The sequence below is a fragment of the Sciurus vulgaris genome (assembly GCF_902686455.1).
Source record: "Sciurus vulgaris genome assembly, chromosome: 12".
Lineage (NCBI taxonomy): Eukaryota > Metazoa > Chordata > Mammalia > Rodentia > Sciuridae > Sciurus > Sciurus vulgaris.
The window spans coordinates 91442232-91466129 of record NC_136473.1 but is presented as its reverse complement, the minus strand read 5'-3'; the positions used below and the strand labels follow the sequence as shown (position 1 = coordinate 91466129).

Sequence of the window (23898 nt, the reverse complement as noted above, 5' to 3'; positions counted from 1 at the left end):
ATCCTCACATTTCTAAATGGGAGTAACTTTTAGCTAATTTTTTTCAAACAAACGGATCAGAATGATCAGATATTTTTATATGGGAGGACTTAGAGGATTAGAGCAACAGTCAGCAGGGACCTTCAGTATAAAACAAGGCACAACTAAATGGTTCAATAAATTATCTGGTCATACTAGCCTATGAAGGACATACTGGCTATATGCAAAATAAAGTGAATTTGCACATAGGAATCATTCTCCATTTAAGGAAATTTAACTTTTGTCTGTAAATACCATGTATATAAAGATATTTTCTAAAAACTGTTGATTTGGTTCTACAATTTAAATATGAACTACAACCAATAGTTGTTAACCTTGACTGAAAGGATTTAAACTAGAATGTCTGGTATCAAGGTCCAGGCCTGGGTCTCTTTGTAAAAGTGTTCTATGCTGTTATAGCCAACTCTAAGAAACAAAATAAAACATAAACTATTAACAAAATATGGCTATTCATGTTAAAGCATTCAGAAGACGAGGGAAAAATCCATCAATTTTAAATGATAAAGAGTAAAAGGGAGATGACAGAGGCTGGGGATTTGAAAGTGAAGAGTTGTGTCACAAAAGAGGGTCGAAGTGTGCACTTTATGTCTGTCTTGATTGGACAAGAGTTTAGAGTTCATTTGGAATAGGACCCTTCTCTACATGTTTGTGCTAGTCAGCTTTTCATTACCGTTATAAAATACCTGAGATAAACAATATGAAAAAAGGAAAAGTTTATTTTGGTTGAAGGTTTCAGAGGTTTCAACTAGGTTACTTAGCCCTATGCCTCTGGGCCTGTAGTGGTACAGTATACCACTGTGGGGAATACATGACAGAGGAAGCTAGTCATCTCATGGTGGCAGGGAAGCAAAAGAGAGTCAGGGTCCCCATATTCCCTTCAAAGACATGGCCCCAATGACCTAGCATCCACCAACTAGGACCCACTTCCTAAAGATTCCACCACTGCCAATAGTGCTGCAGGAGGCTTCTTAACCCAAAGCCTTTAGCATATGGCCTATGGGGGCCATTTAAGATCTAAACCATAACATGATTTTTACATATTGTGAACACTAACCTCATATTAATATCCTTCTTGAAAAAAATAAAGATCTAATATGTTCTCTTCATGCTTGATAGGACCAAAAATTAAAAAACACCACTAAGTAAAGTCAAAAATTTTAGTGACCTTTAAAACTAAAATTCATTATAACTATATTAGAAAGATGTGTAAAGAGTAAGAAAGTAGTTTAATTGGTATTGTCAAAAATATTCAACCAAACAATTCTTGTAATGTAGGTATCATTTGATTTAGATTTAAAAATTAGCTACCGTTTAAACATGACTGTCCCTTAAAAAAAATGGGACTGAAGTTGAAAAAAGGGCTGTTACTTTTCATAGTAAGTCTACATCATTAGCTGTTTAACCATGTGCATATATTAATTACATGGAAAATAAACAAAATGTAGTTTAAATAATAATTACATGTTGAACTCCATTTGTAGCTTGAAAAATAGGAACAGTCATTTGAAATTTAATTACTTTTTATATAAGGAGTCTGAATGTAAATTTCATGCAGAAATGTTGTAGCAGATGTGGGCAGAAACAGATAGAAGCTCTTCTGATCCACTCAGCATGAACAATAGCTGATCATCCTTCCCAAGTGCACAGCTATTTTTTGTGAGTGATTTCTCTGCATGCCTATTACTAACCCACAATAAAATATGCTTCCTCTGCTGGGAGAATTCAACTCCAAGAATTACAAAAGGTTTATGGATTCTTCATGTTATTTGTATCCTCCTTCAGTTCCTGGTTCTCTAATCAAGGAAAAAATATTTCATGAAAAGCAAAGATATCTTCTATAAGACTGTGTAATAATCTCTCTCATTTTCTTCTCAGTTGTGATTTCAATTAGACTAAAGTTATACATGATGAAATTGTTTGCTTATGGATGCTTTGGTAGCAGAAAATATTATATTATAAAAATATTATGACTTCTAACATAGTATAATTACTTTCACTACTAACAGGAATAGAGTGCAGCAGGGATGTATAATAGGACAGAGGCTTAGAAGAATAGTTTCATTAAAATAACTTTCAAAAATTAGGTACAGGATAAAACTTAGGAGTAGGATAGCTGGTTTTTGTGGTCATTCCATTCCTGGTTTTTGAGGACTCTCCATATTGCATTCCTGAGTGGTTATATTTGCAGTCCTACCCCAATTGTATGTGTGTACCCGTTAGTCCCCATCCTCACCAGAATTTATAAATATTTTTATTCTTCATAATTGTCAAGACAGTAGTGAGATAAAATCTCAATGTGGTTTTGATTTGTAGTTCTCTGATTGCTAGGGATATTGAATATCCTTCTATATATTTATTGACCATTTGCATTTCTTCATTTGAGAAGTATCTGTTTATTTCTTTTGCCCAATTGTTAATTGGGTTATTTGTTTTTTGTTTGTTGATTGGTTGGCATTTTTGGAGTTCTTTATATATTCTAGATATTAATCCCCTGTCAGAGGAGCAGCTGACAATTACTTCTCCCACTTTAGAGGCTCTGTCTTCACATTCTTGTTTTCTTTGCCTTACAGAAGTTTTTTTTAATTTGATGTCATCCCATTTACTGAATTTTAGTTTTATTTGTTGCACTTTAGGCGTCTTTTTGAGGAAGTTGGTCCTGTGTTAAACATGTTGGAGAGTTGAGCCTACGTTTTCTTCTAGCAATTATAAAATTTCTGGTCTAATTCCTCGATATTAGATCCACTTTGAGTTGACTTTTGTGGAGGATGAAAGATAGGGATCTAGTTTCATTCTCCTACATATTGATATCCGGGTTTCCCAGCACCATTTGTTTAAAAGGCCACATTTTCTCCAACATGTCTTTTTAGCATCTCTGTCAAGCGTCAGATGACTTCTCTATGTTCTTTCTCTGCATCTTCTACTCTTTTCCACGGATCTTTGTGTCTGCTTTGTTGCAAATACTATGCTATTTTTTGTGATTATTGCTCTGTAGTATATAATTTGAGGTCCAGTATCGTGATGCCTCCAGCGTTGATCTTCTTGCACAGGTTTGCTCTGGCTATTTGGAATCTCTTATTCTTTTAAATGAATTTTAGGGTGATTTTTCTACTTCTATGAAGCATGTCATTAGTATTTTGTTGGGGATTTAGTGGAACCTGAATAATGCTATTAATGTTATGATCATTTTGACAATATTAATTGTTGGAAGCCACAAATGAACTGGGGGCATGTCTAAGCTCTCTCCAAGAGGAGGTCTCCCCTTCAGGAGCTCTCCGTGTAACCTCACCAATCTGAAACTGCTTCATTGCCCTGGCAAACATCTGCTCAAAGAGAATTCTGTGATATCACAGAATTTATTGGCTCAGACAGTCCTAGGTTCAAACAAAATTCCCCATAAGTGGAGAGAGATACATGTGCCCCAGCTAGCCTTGTGGCACCTGCTGTTTGGAGAAGAATTACCGCACAAGGGATAAGTCCCCAACCAGATCAACTTCCCCACAGCCTCTGGCTTCTTGTTTACCTCCTTACAATGAATTCCTTTGGTGTGTTTCACTATAAATAAAGCATTCATGGACATTTTCCCTTTGTTAGGATCAGACCTGTCAGGTTTTTTCCACCCATTTAGACCTGCTTTAAAAAATATTTTCCATTGTCTTTTGCTTTATTTCTCGATATTACTTTTTCAAACTTTTATTTCCAGCTGGCCCACACATCCAAGGGTTACTTATTCCCTCCCCACACAGGCCACGGCTGAGAATTCATTCAGCCTATCCAAGCACTTGGGAGATCTTTCCATCTTATCAGGTCTTCTTCAATTTATTTCTTCAGTGTTATATAGTTTTTGGTGTAGAGGTCTTTTATCACTTCTATGGTTAGATTTATTCCCAAGTTGATTTTTTTTTTTTAGTTATTGTGAATGGAGTAGTTTTCTGATTCTTTTCCCATAAAATTCCTTATTAAGAAAGCTACTCATTTTTAAATCTTGATCTTACATATTACTACTTTATTTATTTATCAACTCTAGAAATCTTCTTGTGGAGTTTTTTGGGTCTTTTAGGATTAGGTCATCAACAACTAGAGATAATTTCACCTCTTCTTTTCCTATTTTGTATCCCTTTCATTTATTTTTCTTGTTTGATTGTTCTGGCAAGAGTTTCAAGAACTGTATTGAATAGGAGTGGTGAGAGTGGACAACTTTGTCTGAATGGAGGAAGAAAATGTGGTTTATACACACAATGGAGTTTTACTCAGCCATAAAGAAGAATGGAATCACGGCATTTGCTAGTAAATGGGTGGAACTAGACAACATTATGCTAAGTAAAATAAGTCAGACTCAGAAAGTCGAGGGCAAAATGTTTTCTCTCATATACAGAAAGTTAGAACAAAATGTGGGGGTGGGGATGGCAGGGAGAATCCCACAAATGTAGAGGGAAGATCAATGGAGAAAATAAAAGGGATTGAGGGGAAGGGATAAAGGACGGGAAAATATGCTATGTACTTATATGAATATGCCACAGGGGATTTCATCTTTGTGTATAGCTATAGCTAATTTTTAAAAACTATAAATAAATAGAAGGAAGATCAATAGAATAGAAGAAGAGGAACAGGGAGAGGGAGAAAAAAGGTGAAGTGTTGGGGACTGAAGTGGAGCAAATTATATTCCATGCTTGTATGATTATGTGAAAATGAGCCCCAATAATGCATACAGCTATAATGCACTAATAAAAAATAGCTAGAGGAAAAAATGACTAACTCAAGTAAGAATTGATCTTTTGACCAAATAATGAAAACCCATAAGGAAATAAAAGGAGATGACAAACTAGTTATTTACCTTAAATGAGTAAAATTTACATCTAGGTCAAAAATGTGGAAGAAAGGTGAGGACATTCAATTTTAAATCTCTTCTGCAAAACAAAGCATAACACTTAAGATTTTTTAAATTTCTGTAAAAATTTAATTTCAGTCTTCTTTGTTTACTCCAATTATCCATTTATCATTCATTTTTCCTTCTAGGCAATCATTTCTCTAGTTTTAATTCACAAGTAGCTGTCTGTTAAAATATAAATAACTGCCAGGTGCAGTGGAACATGCTCATAATCCCAGCAGCTCAGGAGGCTGAGGCAGGAGGACCACAGGTTCAAAGACAGCCTTAGCAACTTGGCAAGACTGTAAGCAGCCTAGTGAGATTCTGTCTCTAAATAAAAATAAAAGACCTTAGGGATGTGGCTCAGTGGTTAAGCATCCCTCCGTTCAATCTCCAATACCAAAACAATAACAACAACAACAACCACCAAGATGTAATACATTAGATTATCTGTGTTTTGGGGCTCCAGGGTCTTCATATTTAACCAGTGTATAAAATGAATTTTATAAGCACTAAGGTTTAAGCAAAACTATTCTAGACATTTGTTATTTAAAATGCAATTCTTGGTAAACAGCACTATTCTTACCTGGAACCTTAGAAATCACAATATCAGATACTTCACAGAAGGAGAAATATGATTGGTCAACAATATAAGAAAAAATATTCAACATTACTAGCAATTAAAGAAATGCAATTTAAAACTACACTGAGATTTGATCTTACTCCAGTCAGAATGGAAATTATCAAGAATACAAGTAACAATAAATGTTAGCGAGGTCGTGGAGGGAAAAGTCACACTCATACATTGCTGGTTGGACTGCAAATTGGTGCAACCAGTTTGGAAAGCAGTATGGAGATTTCTCAGAAAACTTGGAATGGAACAATCATTTGACCCAATTATCCCATTCCTTGGCATATACCCAAAGGACTTTAAGTCAGCATACTATAGTGACACAGCCACATCTAATGCTTATAGTCACTCAATTAATTAACAATAGCTAAGCTATGGAACCAACCTATATGCTCTTCAACAGATGAATGGATAAAGAAAATATAGCATATATATACACAATAGAATGTTACTCAGCATTTGCCCGTGACTCTCATGATAAGTGAAATATGCCAATCCCAAATAACCAAAGGCCAATGTTCTCTCTGCTATGCAGATGCTGACTCACAATAGGTAAGGGGAAAGGAGAAGTGAATGTTTGAGGGACTGGACAGGGGGATTGGGGGGAAGTGAGCAGGGATAAATGGGAATGGAGTAAAATGAATCTGACATAACTTTCCTATGTTCATATGTGAATACACCACCAGTGTAACTCCACATCATGTACAACCACAAAGTGGGAAGTTATCCTCCATGTGTGCATGATATGTCAAAACATGTTCTACTATCATTTATAACTAAAAAGAACAAATAAAAATAAATATATAAATAAGAAATGACAATACCAGGGGACCATCCCATAAGTGTTGTATCAAAAACAGCATTTTAATAAATCAGTATGCTCATTAAATTTGACAAATGATGATTTAGATGATAATTTAATTCCATTCAGCTCCAATGTTCATTTGGAGATATCAGGACCTGAAATTTTTGTTAAAGCTCTGAAACTTTAGGGCCTGTGAAATGATAATAAAGGTGTCTGAGTTACTAAATAGACACAAGGGGTTCAATATGTCTGGTTTATTACCCAGGTTTAGAAAAAAATGAATCTTGAATGCACATGCTTACCCATATAAATCCATAAATAACCTAAAAATATGTGTAGATTTGAGCTGAAAGCAATGAAGAGTTAGTGGAAGAATTTTCCCCCTGCAACTGAGAATTGAAAATCAAATTAACTTTAAGACCCTGAACTAGAGGAAAAGTAGGAGAACGGAGATCAGTCAACAAAATATTTAAATCATTTAGGGAGGAGAAAATGGAGGTTTGAATTAAGTCAGGAGTGGGATGTAGGAGAAAATTTCAATTCACAAATGACAAATTGGTGACAGACAAAGACTAATTGTTCAGAGCAGTACCTGAATATAACAAATTTCTCACTGGAAGGATTAATTTTATGGTATGGTTGAAATAGCAGCAGAAGGCATGGGAGGAAATAATGACTTTGGCATTGGCCATGTTTATTTGAACCACCTCTGGTAAATTCAAAGTGCAGTGAAATTTAGGTTAGATACTCAAGAGGAGAAATAGATCTGAAAGAACAGGTTTGGCAGCTATTGGAATTTTGGCAATAGATGAAGTCATGGATGCTTTCCTTCAGAAGGAATGTGTTAACTGAGAACACTAAAAGTAGAACCTTGAGGAATACCAACAAATAAAGCATTGCTAGAAGAACAGATATAGAATGAGGAGACTGAATATGATAAGCTAAGGGGTGAGTGACAAGTTAGTATTAGTCAATAATATCAAAGTCTTCAAAGAGAGTAATTAAAATTAAAATGGGCCAGAAGGTTTTTGTTTTGTTTTGTTTTTTTCATTTCCTTTTGTGTACCACAGGAGAAAATTCAGCTTGCTTAGGTGAATAAGGATGGAAGTTTTGTGGTCTGTACACTGAATTTACTGATGACAAAGAAAGAGGTAGAGAAATACATTTAGAAAGTGCCTGCAGGTAGAATTTTTCCCTGAAAGTTGATTGTAGTTTTTCCTGATTAGAGTCCTGTGGCTGGTTACCTGTTGAGTATGCCCAATTCTTGATGCTCACCCACCGTTACACCTAGACTTATTCAACTGAAGAATTTTTCTATTTTCATTTCTCTTTTTGCAAAAAGTCAGCAATTAGGATTTGATATCAAACAACATCTCCATTTTAAAATATGAAGTTACAATTTCTGATGTAAATAGCTTCAGTAAAAATCCTGATCCTTGGAACATTGGACCCCTAATTGTCCTGTGATCCACTTCATTGAATGAGGACTTTCATTACATACCATTTTGGCCAGAATAGTTTCATACACCTGTTTTCCAACATTTTCAACAAGCCATAGAATAAACACTGCTAAGTACATTTTATACTGTTATGTATTTCCTCACAAAAGTGAGAAGATTTTATGAGACAATACATTAGGCTGACATTACATTTCTGTAAAGTTGCATTTCATATTCACAACTTTGTTTATCTGTGTTTGTGGATACTAGCCAAATACCCCTTTAACAATAGAAAAATATGAATATTTTATTAGATCCTGCAGTCTTCATTTTTCTGTGTTCCCACTATTCAGTCCATTTAAGAAAAGATAATATGGTAAATTATTTGAGCAACAGAAAAAATGACAAAGTGCAATCTTTTTTGTCAATCATTTTGCTAAAATATGAATCAGAAAAAAATACCTCTGAATGAATTACAACAAATTTAATTACATAACCTCATTTATTTCCCTTGATATCATATTATATGGTACTAAAACAATATGGCAAATCTTAATCAATTACCTAGCTCACTAGAAATTTTCTCTTTTCTAATTCCTTTATGATTCTATATTCTGCTAGAGATCCTTCATAATTCATGAGAATATTCTTAGAGTTTCTCAAACAGAAATGTTTGAGAGCACATCATGAACATGGGGAAAGAAAGTGCAAATATCCAGGGACAGAGGGAAATCAGCATGTCTCTCCTACTTCCTGAAACACTGAGTAAAGCCCTCTTCTAGGGTCACATACTTCAATACCAACGTGTCTTCTCCTCAAGTATAAAGTCAGAATTGTTTAGTATGGGAGTCAAAAATATAATTCTCCATTTATGGGGAAGATCTTTTAACCACAAGCCTCAAAACATCAGTTGCAAGTATCCTTATCTGTGAATACGGTTGAACAAAACCCAGAGAAGGGAAATATTTAAGAAAGACAGAATTTATTTTAAATGTTGCAGTGAGTTTTATAAATGGAAAGGTACGATTTGACTACTGGTGATGAAGATATTCAGGTCATCGTAGGATCAGATTTTTTAAAAACATGGAAATATGATTGGTCTTCTGAGAGAAGAATGGCTGGCATTGTCCATGGGAAATGTAAAAAGTGATAATACCAAGTTTTTAAAAGAAAGTTATCTTAACAAATCTTGTGAAGATTTCAAAAATTGGGGCTGGGGAGATAGCTCAGTCGGTAGAGTGCTTACCTTGTAAGCACAAGGCGCTGGGTTCGATCCCCAGCACCCAAAAAAAAAAAAAAAAAAAAAAAAAAAAAAAGAAAAAAAAAAGAAAAAAAGATTTCAAAAATTAATAGATCAACTCATCCGAATGCCCTTGAATGAAGAAATTATCTTCTTCTCACTCTTTCTCTCTCTGTGTCTGCCTGTCTCAGTCTCTCTTGCCCTCAGACTTTTCTGGAAAGAACTGAATTAGGGCCTACTGCTCTTAGAAGGAACTATTGCTATCTTATCTTCTTCAAGAAAAGGACAAATACAGCAAAACTTCTCCCTTCTGTCTATTTGGGAAGAAAAGCATTCTCCTTGGCACTAATCAAGTGAAAAACTTCAGGTTGAGATTGTTCTAACTGCTACAGTCCCAGTAGCCACCAAAAGAATGATATACTCTGCAGTGGCCATTCTGAAAGTTATTCACACGAAGATACTTAATGAGACATGGTCACATTGCCTGAGTTATTTCATTGGCTTGTGACTATGGCAGCAGCAGTAAGGTAAGTATATACACAGGATCAAGAATTTGTTATGCTTACAGGTTGAGTTTATGACAAACGTGTAAAAATCAGAAATCCTGCTTCTATTCTCTCTCTCTAATTCACCCAAGAGCCGATCCATCAATTTCTTGATTGGGGTCTGCTGTTCTGGACCAGACAAGAACTATTTGTATTTATTATTCTTTCTACTGGCATGTGGCTTTTTGGTGGGTTGGTTGTGGACAACTTAATTTGAAAACTGAGGTGTCCTTTTTCTAAAAGAATGGATATCATATTTGCTTTATCTGATAAAAGCAACACGTCCTCCTCTCTTATTTTACATTTAATGCTAGTAAGATTAAGCTGACCTCTTTGATTTCTTCTCAGTCCTTTGACATTTAGGTCTCAAGTTGACTGAGAATATTTTTCTCCAACTATTCTTTGCTTATCACTAAGAATTTCTAAAATAGTATTCATCTACTTAATTATACTCCTTTCTGTCAGAAGTATTTTAATGCCATTATTATGGCATTTCAAAGTCAACTACTGCTCTGAACAACTTCTTTTACAGAATTATAACAGAAATTAAACCAGCTTTTGTTTTTGTAATATCATAATATGCACACTTTTGTCATCACTTATCACTTGATGAAGGAATTGGTCCATGCCATTGGATTATAATCTGCTGGAGGGTTGTGACCTGGTTACTTTTATTTCTCTACAGAATTAGCACAAGTTTTTAATACATACTACTTTTCTTTTCTGTTGTGCAGATCATAGGAAAGAATCAGCTAATATTTAATAAGTATCTGAATGTTTTATAAATGAAGATTTTTGTAAATCAGATCTTTTAAAATTTTCTTAAAATTTTTTAAAGTTTAATTGCAATTATTAAAATTTAGCATTTTAATGTATATAATTTAGTTGGGGCTTCACTTATTTTAAATAGAGTTGGAAAAATCATCACTAATAGCTATGTACCATTTTTAACACTATTTCCTCTATAAAATCCTATAAAGCATTTAATTTACATTCATGGTCAATAATTAGATGACTATGAAAGACCATTTTTATAAGGTGGTTTATTTTCATCCTTTTAAAGATGTGGCTTCCTAAGGCAAACAGTTTCTTATAGCAGTGACAATTTATGCGATTAGATGTTTTCTTATACTAGGTCATGAAATTAATTTTCATCTTAATTAGTGCCCACAGCAATGATTATATTAATAATCCATTTAGCTAATTGCATTTTGCTAAGTTAGTTGTGCTGTATTTTGGGCACTGCTGTTATGCCAAGGTCAGTGTATGTCCTCATCAGGATTCAATAACTTATGTAAGGCATAGTGAATAAAAAAGCTTATATTTGCAAATCCTAGGTTACCTACATGCTATATTTCCTTTGGTGACCCATAACATTGTTCTTATGGGTCTCCGTTTCAAGTCCTTTTTTCTATGACTGAAGTCTTTATTAGGCCCTAATAGCCTGACATAGGCTAACCAAATTCACAGAACACTAATTTGTTAAAGAGGTCAATAGATTCATTTTACATGGGAATTATAACTACCTAGATAACCTTCGACTTGTTTCCCATGGATGTATTTCTGTCTCTTTGGAAAAAAAGTATTTAGGAAGCCAAGTAAAGGTCAGGACATTACTTTGAAGAGCACAAAGTGAAAAAGAATGTGATAGAAGAGACTTAAGTGAATTTCATAAAAAACATAATTTTTCAAAGGGCTTAAGTAGCTTAGGTCCTATTTCCCACTTCAGATCAACTATGTAATTATTATAAAACTCTTTAAAAGGCCCCAGTTTTTATTCTTCTAGAAGACATTTAGGAATCAAAGCGCCACCTTTCATTTAATAGCCTGTATCATGGTTTTGTAACCTCAGGTCCAGGTTATAAATGATCACCTCCAAATGAAAGAATCGACATCTTTGTAGCTTTCACCATGGGCTCTACTGCCCATCTATTTAATAACCTCTGGTGATTTTCTTCAAAACCCATCTTATGCACACATACACACACACACACACACACACACACACAAACACACTTTTTTTTTTTTAACTTTGTGTGGGTAGAGTGGCAAAGAAGGGCACAATACACTAATGAGTTTCAGCCTGAAAAGCCCACAGAGAAGTTAGTAAACCTGTGTACCTATAGACAAGTTTGAAGAGGATTGTTCACACGGTCTCAAAGGTAATATGTGCCAAATTTTGTTTGTTCAACCCAGGGCTGCAAAAGCCCAGCATGTTGTTTATAGACCCAAACAAAGAACTTGGAGGAGTCAATGGAAAGGGTTTAGAGATTTTATTACTGACATGCTTCTCCTCAGTGGCAGCAGGCAGGAACAAAATGCAGGGCTGCCACACTCCCACAAGCCAGGGGAACATATAGGATAGTTTGCGTGCCCACTGTGCAGATAGATTCCTTCAGCTTTTTAAGAGTACATTCATCTACTTTACAACATAGACTGCTCTGATTTGATACCCACCTAAAATGGAGACAAGGGAGGTGATCAGTTTCCCTTCCTTTAACCTTCCTTATCCCATTTTTTGGACTCCTTATCTCACCACCAAGAAACAGAAGACTTCCTAGGCACTGATTAGTGTTCACCCCAACAGGAGTGATTTCTAGAAATCAAAATAAGATGAAAGAGGATGGTTGATTCAAAGGAGTGAAAGGAAACACAAATATTTTTAAATGTAGAAGAAAGATTGGCAGGAAAGATATGTTATCTCTAAAGAAAATGTCAATTTGAAATCTTTTGTGAATGTGGGGACCTCATTTTCTCCCTTAATTTTTGAATATCTGAAGAATATTATTCACTGTTCAATATATTGACAATACAGAAATATAAAAATGGGTAAATTCTAGCATGACTAGCATGACTTCAGCCTTCTTCTTTCAGTTTCAACATGCACAGTGCTTGGAAGTTATCACTATGACCTTAAGGCAGGAAAGAGCTGCATGAACTGAATATTAAAAAGTTTTTCTTAAAGCATCAACTAACTGAAGGTCACAGAGAAAACTACCACCCAAACTCCACTATAAACTGGAGAGAAAAGTGTCCCCAAAGAGAGTCACAATGAAACCTGCTTAATTAAAGCTGTAAGAGCCATGAACTGGTGGAAGCGGTGGTAGCATCTGAGGGGTGATTTTGATGGATTGCTGGAGACTAAGTTTGCACTAGCTTTAGAGCGTGAAATTCCTAAAGGCTGCTTTCTCAGGATGAGTGGGGAGCTGGATACACCTTTGTGTGCTTGACCTCCCAGAAACCAACCAGGTTCTTACAGTGTCAATTTGAGACAAATCTTGCTTCTGGCAGAGGAAGGGCAAGAAAGTCTTTGTACAATATTTTCATGGACTTTTCCATAACCAGGAACTATTTTCTAGGAGGAGAGATTTTTTTCTCCTGTGGATTCAACTAAAGGAAGAGAAAAAAATTAGTTTTTATGGTTTTGATATGAGATATCTCCCAAAAGCTCCTTTTCATGCAGCAATATGCAGAAGTGAAATGCTTAGATTATGAGAGCGATAATCTATTTAATCTATCCCAAACTGAACGAACTGACTGGTTGGTAACTGTAGATATGGCTGAAGGAATGGGATAGCAGGACCTGCCCTGTAAGGGTGGGTCTTCCCTGTACCTGCCTCCCCAGGCTTTCTGATCCCACCATGAGCTGTGTGGCTTTCTTTTGCTGGTTGTTCACCCAAGATGTTCTGCATTCCCTTGGAAGCAATGGAGTCAGTCATCTATGGACTAAGACCTCTGAAACCATGCATCCCAAATAAACTTTTCCTTTTAAATTTGTTCTTGTAGGGAATTTTGGTCACAGTGATGAAAAGCTGACTAAAACAGAAATTGATACCAAGAAATGGAGGTCATTGCTATGACTACACTGACCATATGGTTCAAAAGGCTTTGAAGCTGATTTGTGTGAAATATTTTGAAAAGTTTAGAGATGCAATCTGGAAAAGCTTTAGAATGTTGTAAGTGGAGTTTAATGGGTGATACTAGTTGGAGCTCAGAAGACCAAAACACAAATAGGAGAGTCAACTGTGCTTATGAAGTTTCAGAAGTAATTGGGGACTCTACTGGGAGTTGGTTAAGGCTATTCATGTTATTTTTTTTACAAAGGAATTAGGTTCATTTTCTCCATATCTTGAAACATCTTATGAAGTCTATTTTAAAAGTGATGGACTAGCTAAACTGGTGGAGGATATTTGAAGGCAACACAATATGAAATATGTGGCATGAATATTGCTTGTAGCTTTTAGCTGAGTTTAAAGTGAGAATCAGAAGCAGAAAACAGAATTAAGAATAAATGATTGCAGTTTAGCAAGAAAAGTGCTGGGGGGCCAAGAAAGGTGTGTTTTTGAAGAGATTACAGCTTTTAAAGAGATTCTAAGTACTTTAAACAGAGGCAATAATAAAAATACCTCAAAGACATCTCAGAAATTTGTAAGAGGGCCCCACAATAGACTCCAGGGAACACAAGAGAAAATTCCTTTGAGGAGAGATCATGGGTGCTCTGCTTCTATCAAAGGACCCAGGAAGTTGTTTCACCATACTGAGCCATGCCAGAACTGAGGCTGCTGTAGCTATGATTCCAGGGGACCCAGGTATTTTGTGAGCAGGCAGCACACATTATTTTGAACTATGTGGTGGTAGTTCTGCAAGACTAGAGAAAGTTTAAGGAGGCTACCATCAAGACTTCAAAGGAAGGCCAGAAAAACTATATGAGGATTAAAGTCACTGCAGGTTTCCCAAAGAAGGTGATATTCCACACCCCAAAAACTGCTAGCATCTGTGATCCACCAACCTCATTCTCCTGAGAAGCTAGGATTGCAAGCTAGGATTGCAAGGTGAGAAAACAGTGAGGCAGACCTTAACGGAAATTCAAACTCGAAGGACCAAACAATAGCATCAGTACTTTTCCAAACTCTGATTACTATAAATCTGGACAAATAACATTGATCCAAGTGCTATATTAACTAAACTATTACACTAAAATGATAACCTCTCAGGCCCCCTCTCACCCTCTGGGAGTTTTGTTTCTAATTATTCTACTCAATCCTACTCTCACATTCACTCACCCTCACCTGTGGATCTCATTGAATTCACAAGACAAGAACCCAGAAAGAAGAAATTGGTGGTTCACTGCTGGAGTCTCCTGCCACACTGGAGGGCAGCCCTTTGTTAAGAGCTGCAACAGATTTCTCAGCTTCAGAGGCCTGCAACTTACGCAGACCTCACCTGCCAGCAGAAGCGAAGAAATTCTAGTTTCACTATAAGTCAAGTTACTGGACCTGGGTATGGCTTTGGCCCCATGCCTTCTTTCTGGATCCCTATTCCTCCCTTTTGAGAAGGGAATATTTATTCTGAGCCATCATATACTGGATATATTTAACTTGCTTTAGATTTGTACAGTGCTCACAGTCAAGACTTTGCCTTGGGTCTCAGAAGATATTTTAGATTTGAACTTTTGGACAATGCTAAAATTTTTAAGAGTATGTAACTCTTGTGGATACACTAAATGAGTTTTGCATTGTTAGATGGATATAAGCTCTTGGGGGTCAGGCAAAATGTTGTGGTTTGTATATGCCATGTCTCCCAAAAACTCCTGTTAGGGTAGGAATATTCAGAGTTAAAATGATTCAGTCACAAGACCTATAATCTCACTGGTCCATCCTGATTTGAAAAGACCAACTGGGTGGTAACTGTAGGCAGGTTGGGTCACCCCTAGAAGGGTTCACCTTGCCTGTGGTCCCTTTCTCCTTCTCACTCTCTCTGCCTCCTGATCTTGCCATGAGCTGAACAGTTTTCCTTTGATGGGCACTTTGCCCATATATGGACTGCCTCATCTTAGGCCCGGAGCAATGAAGTTAGTCATCTGTGGACCGAGATCTCTGAAGTCATGAATACCAAGTAAACTTTTCATTCTGAGATTTTCTTGTTGGGTATTTTGGACACAGCCTTGAAAATGCTGACTAAAACTATAGTCATCCAGGTTTCAAAGAAATAGACTAGGAATACTGTAGCCAGAGTCATTGGCTGTCCCAAACATAGTGTTTAATTTTGATTTTCCCTGAAAAAATATTAACAGAAGTTTTACAATGAAGGAAAATGATAAGTTACAAACTTAAGTCTACAAAAGGAAGGAATAAGCATTAGATAAATAAAGGTAAAATAATTTTTTTATTTGTGTTTTATTTATACAGAGTGCATTTTTTTATTCATTGTACACAAATGGGGTACAACTTTTCGTTTCTATGGTTGTGCACAATGCAGATTCATGCCATTTGAGCAATCATACATGTACATAGGGTAATGATGTTAATGGCATTAAAATATCCCTATTGGTTTAATACTAATGCACTATTACCCATAACGATTATCACATATATAAAGTATACCAAACTAAAACTTCATTGCTTTTGATTTGGATCATTAGAGCATATGTATGATTGTGGTTTTCCTAGGGCAAACTTTGTGGTTATTTCCTCCAGAAATTACAAAACACATCTGTCTACAATTTTCAGTTTCACTACAGTTTTTGAATATCAGGCACCAATAATAATTTTGAATATTTTATTGCGGCTTCTTTAAAGATAATTATTTCACATGCATTTTCATATAATCTTCAAAGACTTTTAATTCAGATGCATGATGAACATACTTTATCATCATTTTAAATTTCTATATCATGTTTTCTATATTATCGAATCTAACCTTCAATAAAAAAAATAACTTCAATATAAGAAAATTCTACATAAAATTAAGAGTTCATATGTTGGTTAGATTCCAATATGACACCCTTTGGAATCATCCTTTAATGTCCTTCCACTGTTTCTCTACATCATGGGACAGTCATAAACTCTTATGCACCTATGAAGAATTGATTTGTTCTTTCCTCCTGACTGTATCATTCAAGTAGCAACCATACAAGGAACAATAGTAAAATCTGTATCCTTACTTTTCCAGAATCTCTATATTGCCACTCTTAGTCCGTAAATGGGCTCAAGGCTTAAGTGATTGGAAATAGAATATGGCCCTGATGTCCCTTGTAGTTTATATCATATCCATTAGAATCTCTATGTAGAGCTGTTATACTGAAATTAATTTTAAATTTCAAGTCATATCTTATGGACCTGATATTTTGCAGCAATTTTTTCCTGGATACTGACAGAAGACATATGATTCCTGGATCAGAGACAAAGTTATTTGTTATTCATAATATAATAAGCAGCATTAGTTTCATGTTCACACATTCCTCTGGTGTCCCTTGTCTCATAGCAGCAACAGAGAAAGGCCAAAGTGAATACTATTCACACAATGTGTCTATGACACTGATGAGCAGTCTCAAACTTAGGAAACTCATATCTTTTATACTTGATTTCAAGATAAACTGTCCTAAGTTTTCCCCAAATGGAAACATCATCTTTATTTGTAGAGGACAGTAAACAAATTTGCCTTTTGGTACACAGAAATCCTTGAAAATACAATCTCACGAAGAGGTTGTTAGGGACTATAGTTGAAAGACATCTGGAAACTCAAGAGTCTCATGAATAACTGTCTCTCAATAGCATACCATCAGACAAAGAACATGTACTTAAATTCAAACACACTATTCATCTGAGTAGCCAGATTTACAATCCTTTTCATCAGCCTGTTCTTCTGATAAGAATGTACGGTTCCTCAGATCTCTTACCTTGGCAATGCTGACAGATCCAAGCAAGTGTTTATAACATTCCATAAATGCCTTCTAGTAAGTTGGCAGTGCTGGCGGCTGCCTTTCAGATTACCAAGAGACACCTGAAAATAGGCTGGCTGCACTACTACAGAATTTTTAGGCAGTGTTTACAAAAGACCTTCGGAATGTCTCTCAGTAGGATTTCTTTCTTGTCACTTTCCTGTAGAATGGAATGTGACACCTAGTATACAATAATGAAAAGGAAATCCATATTCTGTACAACATATCCTTCCACCATATCTTTCATGAATAACCACCAATAGTTATTACATATTCAGCCTCCTACTAGATTACCTCTTATTCTAAAACAGTCCCAGTTTCTCAGCTTTGAAATCCAGGCACTCAGTATCATTCTACCAAAAGTAAAACACACGAAGGAAAATTATTATCATCCTATGAGGGAAAAATCCTATAAAATGACTACTTAAGAAAGTCAACAAACAGCTCAATATTTTTAAGAGAATTTTCTCAAAACATCCTTGCCATTATACCTACAGGTAATAGGTAATCAAAAAAGAGGCCCACTACTCAATAAGATTTGCTTATTCAACTGATCTAAGATGTGAGGACTCTCAGTGAGGGTCACAAGCTGGAATTTTATGTATACAGATTACTCACTCATTTAATAGGAAAAAGGAAAACATACACAAGAACAAACATATCTCCTCTCTCTCATTCACTGTGTGTGTGTGTGTGTGTGTGTGTGTGTGTGTACATAATGAGACAAAAACAGAGATGACAAGTAAGTTAAAAGTGTCTCCATAAATCCAACTAGCACCTCCCTCAGTACATATATTTGAGAAAGCCTGTATAAAACTGCATGCTTTTGTATATTTATAGTGGCTTTTGAAATTACCTTCTTTCTGAAGATTTCTTCCTCAATAAGATGTGAAATCATGCTGATACTACAATTTCAGATATTAGTATTTATAGGACTTGTTGCCCATTCCTTGGAGGAAAGAATGATTGCTTTAGGAGGATATCGGTAGGATTATATCACCAAAGATGGTCCAGATATGATGATGTGAATGGATGGAAGATTCCAGGCATGGGTTAGATGTTGCTTGATTTCTTAGGTTGAATTATGCTACTCAGAATACGATCTGTTTGCATGACATACATTTCTTTGCATTTATAATATCTCATTAAAAATTAGTCCAAGGAGGTAAAATTTAGAGTAAAAGGTTAGAAATACAAATGACTGCTATAACCCATAGACAGAGAGCAATGAGGTCAACTGCATACCTCAAGATTCTGAAAAGAGAACAAAAACTGGAGCAACCCATGGCAAAGTGTGAAAACAATGTCCAAGATGCCAGATTAGAAAGGAGAAGATAATTAGAAGATTGGAGGCCCTGGGGAACTTGAGACCAGCTGGGAAGATTGAATGAAGATTAGGAAATACTGCAAAAGTAAGTGACTCAAGTTGTGGAAATTGGAAAGGCATACATTTTCCAGTGGGATAGCCTGTTCTCAAGGCACATTGCCCTGCTCCTAAAGCATGTGGAGCCGATTCTGCTTGACACTTCAACTAATGGAACCATCATAGCTGCATCTCCAGCTATCATGTGAAATCTGGCAACGTGATGGATGTTCTTTTGTTCTTGTTCTCCTTCTCTTTACATCTATCCAGAGCTTATGTAAGCACTTGAAAACTGCTCATATGGCATCTAGGGAATGGCTCCCCGTAGCACTACAGTTGCTAGACCGTGCTTCCCAGTAAGGGGCAATGTCTTTCCTCCTTGAGGAAACTGTTTTCCCCTGACTGCCCCACCCTGAACTCTTTTTCCTTTGAGGTGTACCAGTCACCTTCTAGGACCCAAGGCTATTAATATTCCTCTGATATTTCAGAATCACCTTTAGAACAGTTAGATCCAGGCTAAAGTGACGCAGACTCCTTTATCCGAGTTCAATGGGGTCTAATTTAACCTCTGAAATCTTGAGTCCCTTTGAATCATAGCCCTTTGCTCTTTGATTCTAAAGAACTCTATTATTTGTCTCCCATCATATCTAGAGATAAAAATGTTTGCAATACCATGATTTATCCTTCATTTAAAGTACTAAAATTGTATTTTTTCACATTTCATAAATGTTATATAAGTTCCTCATACACACAAACAACTTGTACATGTACACACACACACACACACACACACACACACACACACACTCAGTTAAACTACGTCTAATGCATTTATTCTATTATCTTTTGTTTCTTAAAAGAAATCCTATATTTCAGCCCACTAACTTGATTTGCTATCCAATAATGATACCTCATCTGACATTTGAGAAACACTCAGTTAAGTGTCATGGAATTTTTCTTTTCTCAGAGGCACTGTTTCAGATACAGCCTCATTTATAAGAACTAAGTTGTCAATGCTAAAACCCTTCAATGATATTTGGCATTTGGACTTCTGCTGCTTTCATGCAGATTGTTCTGTCCAAGTAAACATTTTTTTCCACATTTCTATTATTTCTTTTAAAATAAAATGCATCTCTGTGTGCACACAGGAAACTACAATCTGTCTTTATTAGATGGATATGTAATTTATACATAAGGTAAAAGAGGAAGGGTTTTGAAGGAATGCAATAGCGAATGCACATCTGACTTTATGACGTAGCCTTACTGTGGCCCAAATTAGAGTCAACATTTGAAATCATATGAAGGAAAAAAGAGAAAAGAAGAGAAAGGAAGGAAGGAAGGAAGGAAGGAAGGAAGGAAGGAAGGAAGGAAGGAAGGAACTGACCCAAATTCACAAACTCAACAGAAGGAATGTCACTATTCAACCTGTCAGATTTTTACCCTCCAATAACCTAAGGGGCAGAGGAATAAATTTTCATTGGTTGCCATATTTCCTACATTAATTTGGCACTGTTGCTAGAGTAGGAAGAACACACACCTCCTAAGAGACATGTAGACCATTTTATTTCACTGTTAGATAAGAGAAATCAAGTAAGGCTTCTAACCATTTACTATTAAATACAGTGAGTTTGCAAAGACATGTATTAAATATCACATAATTATGAATATTGCTTAAAATAATTGTTGATAATTAACTTTGTGTCCTTAGCTTTTAAAAATTTCCTGAAATTTTTGATTTATTTGTTCAATTAATAGTAATACCTAAAATAATATTCAAATAAGAATCATGAAAATTATTAAATATAAATTCTATTTAAAATATCATTCTTACTAATTATTATTTTTTGGTAAACTTTCTGGCCAACTTCCTTTCAAATATGATTATAATTGTTTTATTTTATTACTGAAGACAAACATATAATGAGGAAAGAGCTTACCACTGTTTCATTCTGTTAAGGTTATTAATATTATTTTCAAAACCTTGTTTATCTAAACAGATTACATTATTTCAAGCTATTTATGCATTTTGTGAAAATTAGCTTAGACAATTTAGCTATTTTAAATGTATATCTGTTGATTCCCAACCAGGACCAAGTTAACTGATAAACATTGCAATAGATTACCAATCAGTACTTGAGACTGCCATTTTGATGCTTCCTTATTTGGGGACTTTGGGGCCTCTTTCAGAGTTGTTCTTCATATACTGTATAATATACTTTATTTCCTACCATATAAACCAGTGAAGGCATAAAATTTGATATATATATTCAATATAAGTAAAGGCATTAACTGAAAATAATATATGTATCAGTTGTCTAGGGCAGCATAAAAATACTACATAATATGGTAGTTTGCCTCAATAACAAATTATTTTACTCATGATCTTACAATTTGGACAGAGTATGGTGAAGACAGTGTTTCCCTTCTCCATGTGAAGTCAACTGGGGTGGCTCAATAGGGGCTGGCAGATCAAACTCCAAGATGGTTCGGTAAATGTCTTGTACATTTTTGCTACCTGACAGATCTTTCTGCATGAGTCCCTCCACAGACATGGCAGCTACATTCAAGAGCAAACATTCCAAGAGACAGGTACCGGAAAGGCCAATCTCTGAAGTCCTGGGCCTGAGAACTGTCAATGTGCATTTCCACACATGCAAGTGATGAAAATCATAGGTTCCAGGTTCAGGGAGAGCTGTCATAAGTCCCAACTCTCAATGACAATGGTGGCAAAGAATCTGAAGCCATGGTAAAACTGCCCCAGAAATTAGAATGTTCTTGTTCTTTATTGGATCTTTAAGCATAATCTATTTTATAAATTAGATAGAGAGGACTGATGGAATCAGATACTGTTAGAAAGCAAGAAACCAATTCATGCTATAGTGCATACAGAATAATGATGGTGATATGGGGATAAAGAATTAGTGGCAATACACAGATATTTAGGAGTCAAATTCACAGGATTCAGTGATATATTATACAGTAAAGGGGAAATAATTTAGAGTTCCAAATCTAGGTGAACTGAAAGGGAGTATCATTCATGATTCTAGATATATTGTACAGGACAAACACGAGTTGGGAAACAAGAACACTAGGTAGTAAGTCAGTAATGAACTTAGTTTGAAGTAGTTTTGGTAAATTTGCATGGAAATATCTAAGGCAAAATTAGAAAATAGGTGTATAACTTAAGAACTAAGTGTTTGCATCAAGGAATCATTAGTGTTCAGGTTGTAGATAAATTTCTGTGTGCAAAGTTTTTCTTGATGAAGATATACTCTGAGGAGAAAATAAGATTTAAATCAAAAAATTTGAGAATCACAGTGATTTAAAGATATGACACCCCCCTGCAAAAAGAAAGAAAGAAAGAGAGAGAGAGAGAAAGAGAGAGAAGAGAGAGTGAGAGAAAGAAAGAAAGAAAGAAAGAAAGAAAGAAAGAAAGAAAGAAAGAAAGAAAGAAAGAAAGAAAGAAAGAAAGAAAGAAAGAAAGAAAGAAAGAATCCACTGATGGATACTGTGAAGATACTGTGAAGAGATCAAGTCAAACAGGACAGGGAGAGGGGTGCCACATCACAACAGCTGGGACTGGAAAAATATAGAAGTAGCAGTCACTGGCTGTTCATATTGAATTTTTTACTGCGAAAAGTGGAAGGTATGTACGAGCTCACAGAACATTCACACTAGGTTCCTTAAAACTGTCAGTGGAAGAAGAATATATCAGCAAGTACAGGAAGAAGTGGACCCCATGATTCCTTCCTTGTTTTCCAAGATTCACCTCTTCTGCCACCATTTAAACTGTCTTTAAGAAAGTGTTTCCACAATCCTGTAAATAAGATATTTCTTCTTACCGTATCCAGTTAAAATTAGACCAGTTAAAATTAGAGCAAATTGTACTAAGTTTTGTGGATGGAAAAGGTAAATAGGCACAATGAACAATTAGCAATTATTTAATTTGAATTTCAGTTTGTAACCCACAACAGGGTGCCTTCCCTACTACCACTCTGCTTTTGTGTAGCAAAGAATATTTTTATCCCTAATAATAGAAACAATTTCAAAGGTATCCTTCTCTCAAAGCCTCAGAGATCTTTTACTCTTACTAACATTCCAAGACCAGGTTTCCTGTACCAGGATCCTCTTAATGAATGATACAGCAGCTCAGGGAGCTCCAGGCATAAGTCCATTCTGTTGTAACCCTGGCCATAGCACTCATCCTCAATGCAATCTCCTATAACAAAAGGTACTCTGTAAAACTCTCTGTGCCTTTATAAATTAAAATTTAAAAGTGCATGGCTTACTTGCCTATATGCCTTTTAAAAATCAATACAATTCCAAAACTATTATATATGAATTACAAAATTTGTTACAATAAACTTATATGTATTTCCCTAAATAAATGTTCAGAAAAGGATGGCTAGATTAGAAGACATACTGAAGTATCATTTGCTTGCACCTGTGTGTAGAATCACCACAATCATGACAGCTACAAATGCAGATTTATTCAGATGTGTGTTGTATGTGACATGCTGTATCACAAATAGTGTTCTTATCGGTGACTCAATTTATGAAAGGGTGAATAACTTGGAAATGCTGAATATAGCAACTAGAATCTTCCCAAATACACTTATGATATTCTTTAAAGTTTTAGTCTATACTGAAAACACAGTTCATATCTTAAAAAAGAGGTTCTAAGTTTACACTTTGAAGAAGTTTTTCACACACACAAGTAAATATCTAGTAGGATAGGTAAGCTCAGTTGTTGACAATCCTATCATGTGAAGGATAATTCTGGTTCACAAAATCCAGCACGTACTCTTTTATTAACTGCCAACACTATTCTCAAGTTATTATAATGACATTAATACCTCCTAAATTACTAAAATGTTCTTTAGGGAACTATGTTATCTCATGATGAAGAACCTATGCCTCAGAACTTCAGAAAACACAATGTCTATTATAACTAGAAATGTGTTCTCAATTCATAACTTCTTCATGATAACTGTACTATAATGTAGCAAGACAAGTTTAATATTAATTTAAGGGATGAGCAAATACAGTAAAAAGTAGGAAGGTTTTCTGATTGATGGCATGGATGATCTTGGCAAGAGGACCTTCAACAGAATAGTGGGAGAAAAAGTGTTTTGTAGGTTAAATAATTTTCTGGAAGGCTGATTAAGTTCAGCCAATAAGAAAGTTCATAACTCATATATATAGGTTGGTTGCTAAGCATGTAGAAAGATTACAACAGATATGTTCAGGTC

At 35.5% G+C, this 23898-nt stretch overlaps 1 long non-coding RNA gene across 1 annotated transcript in view; it reads right to left on the bottom strand.

The window, feature by feature from the left end:
* LOC306641826 overlaps positions 1–22865 on the bottom strand; it is a 62446-nt gene extending 39581 nt beyond the window's left edge. Inside the window, exon 1 of the long non-coding RNA XR_013758299.1 lies at positions 22742–22865. This is a non-coding gene — a long non-coding RNA (uncharacterized lncRNA). The remainder of the gene's footprint in view (positions 1–22741) is intronic.
* Between the last annotated feature and the right edge of the window lie 1033 nt (positions 22866–23898).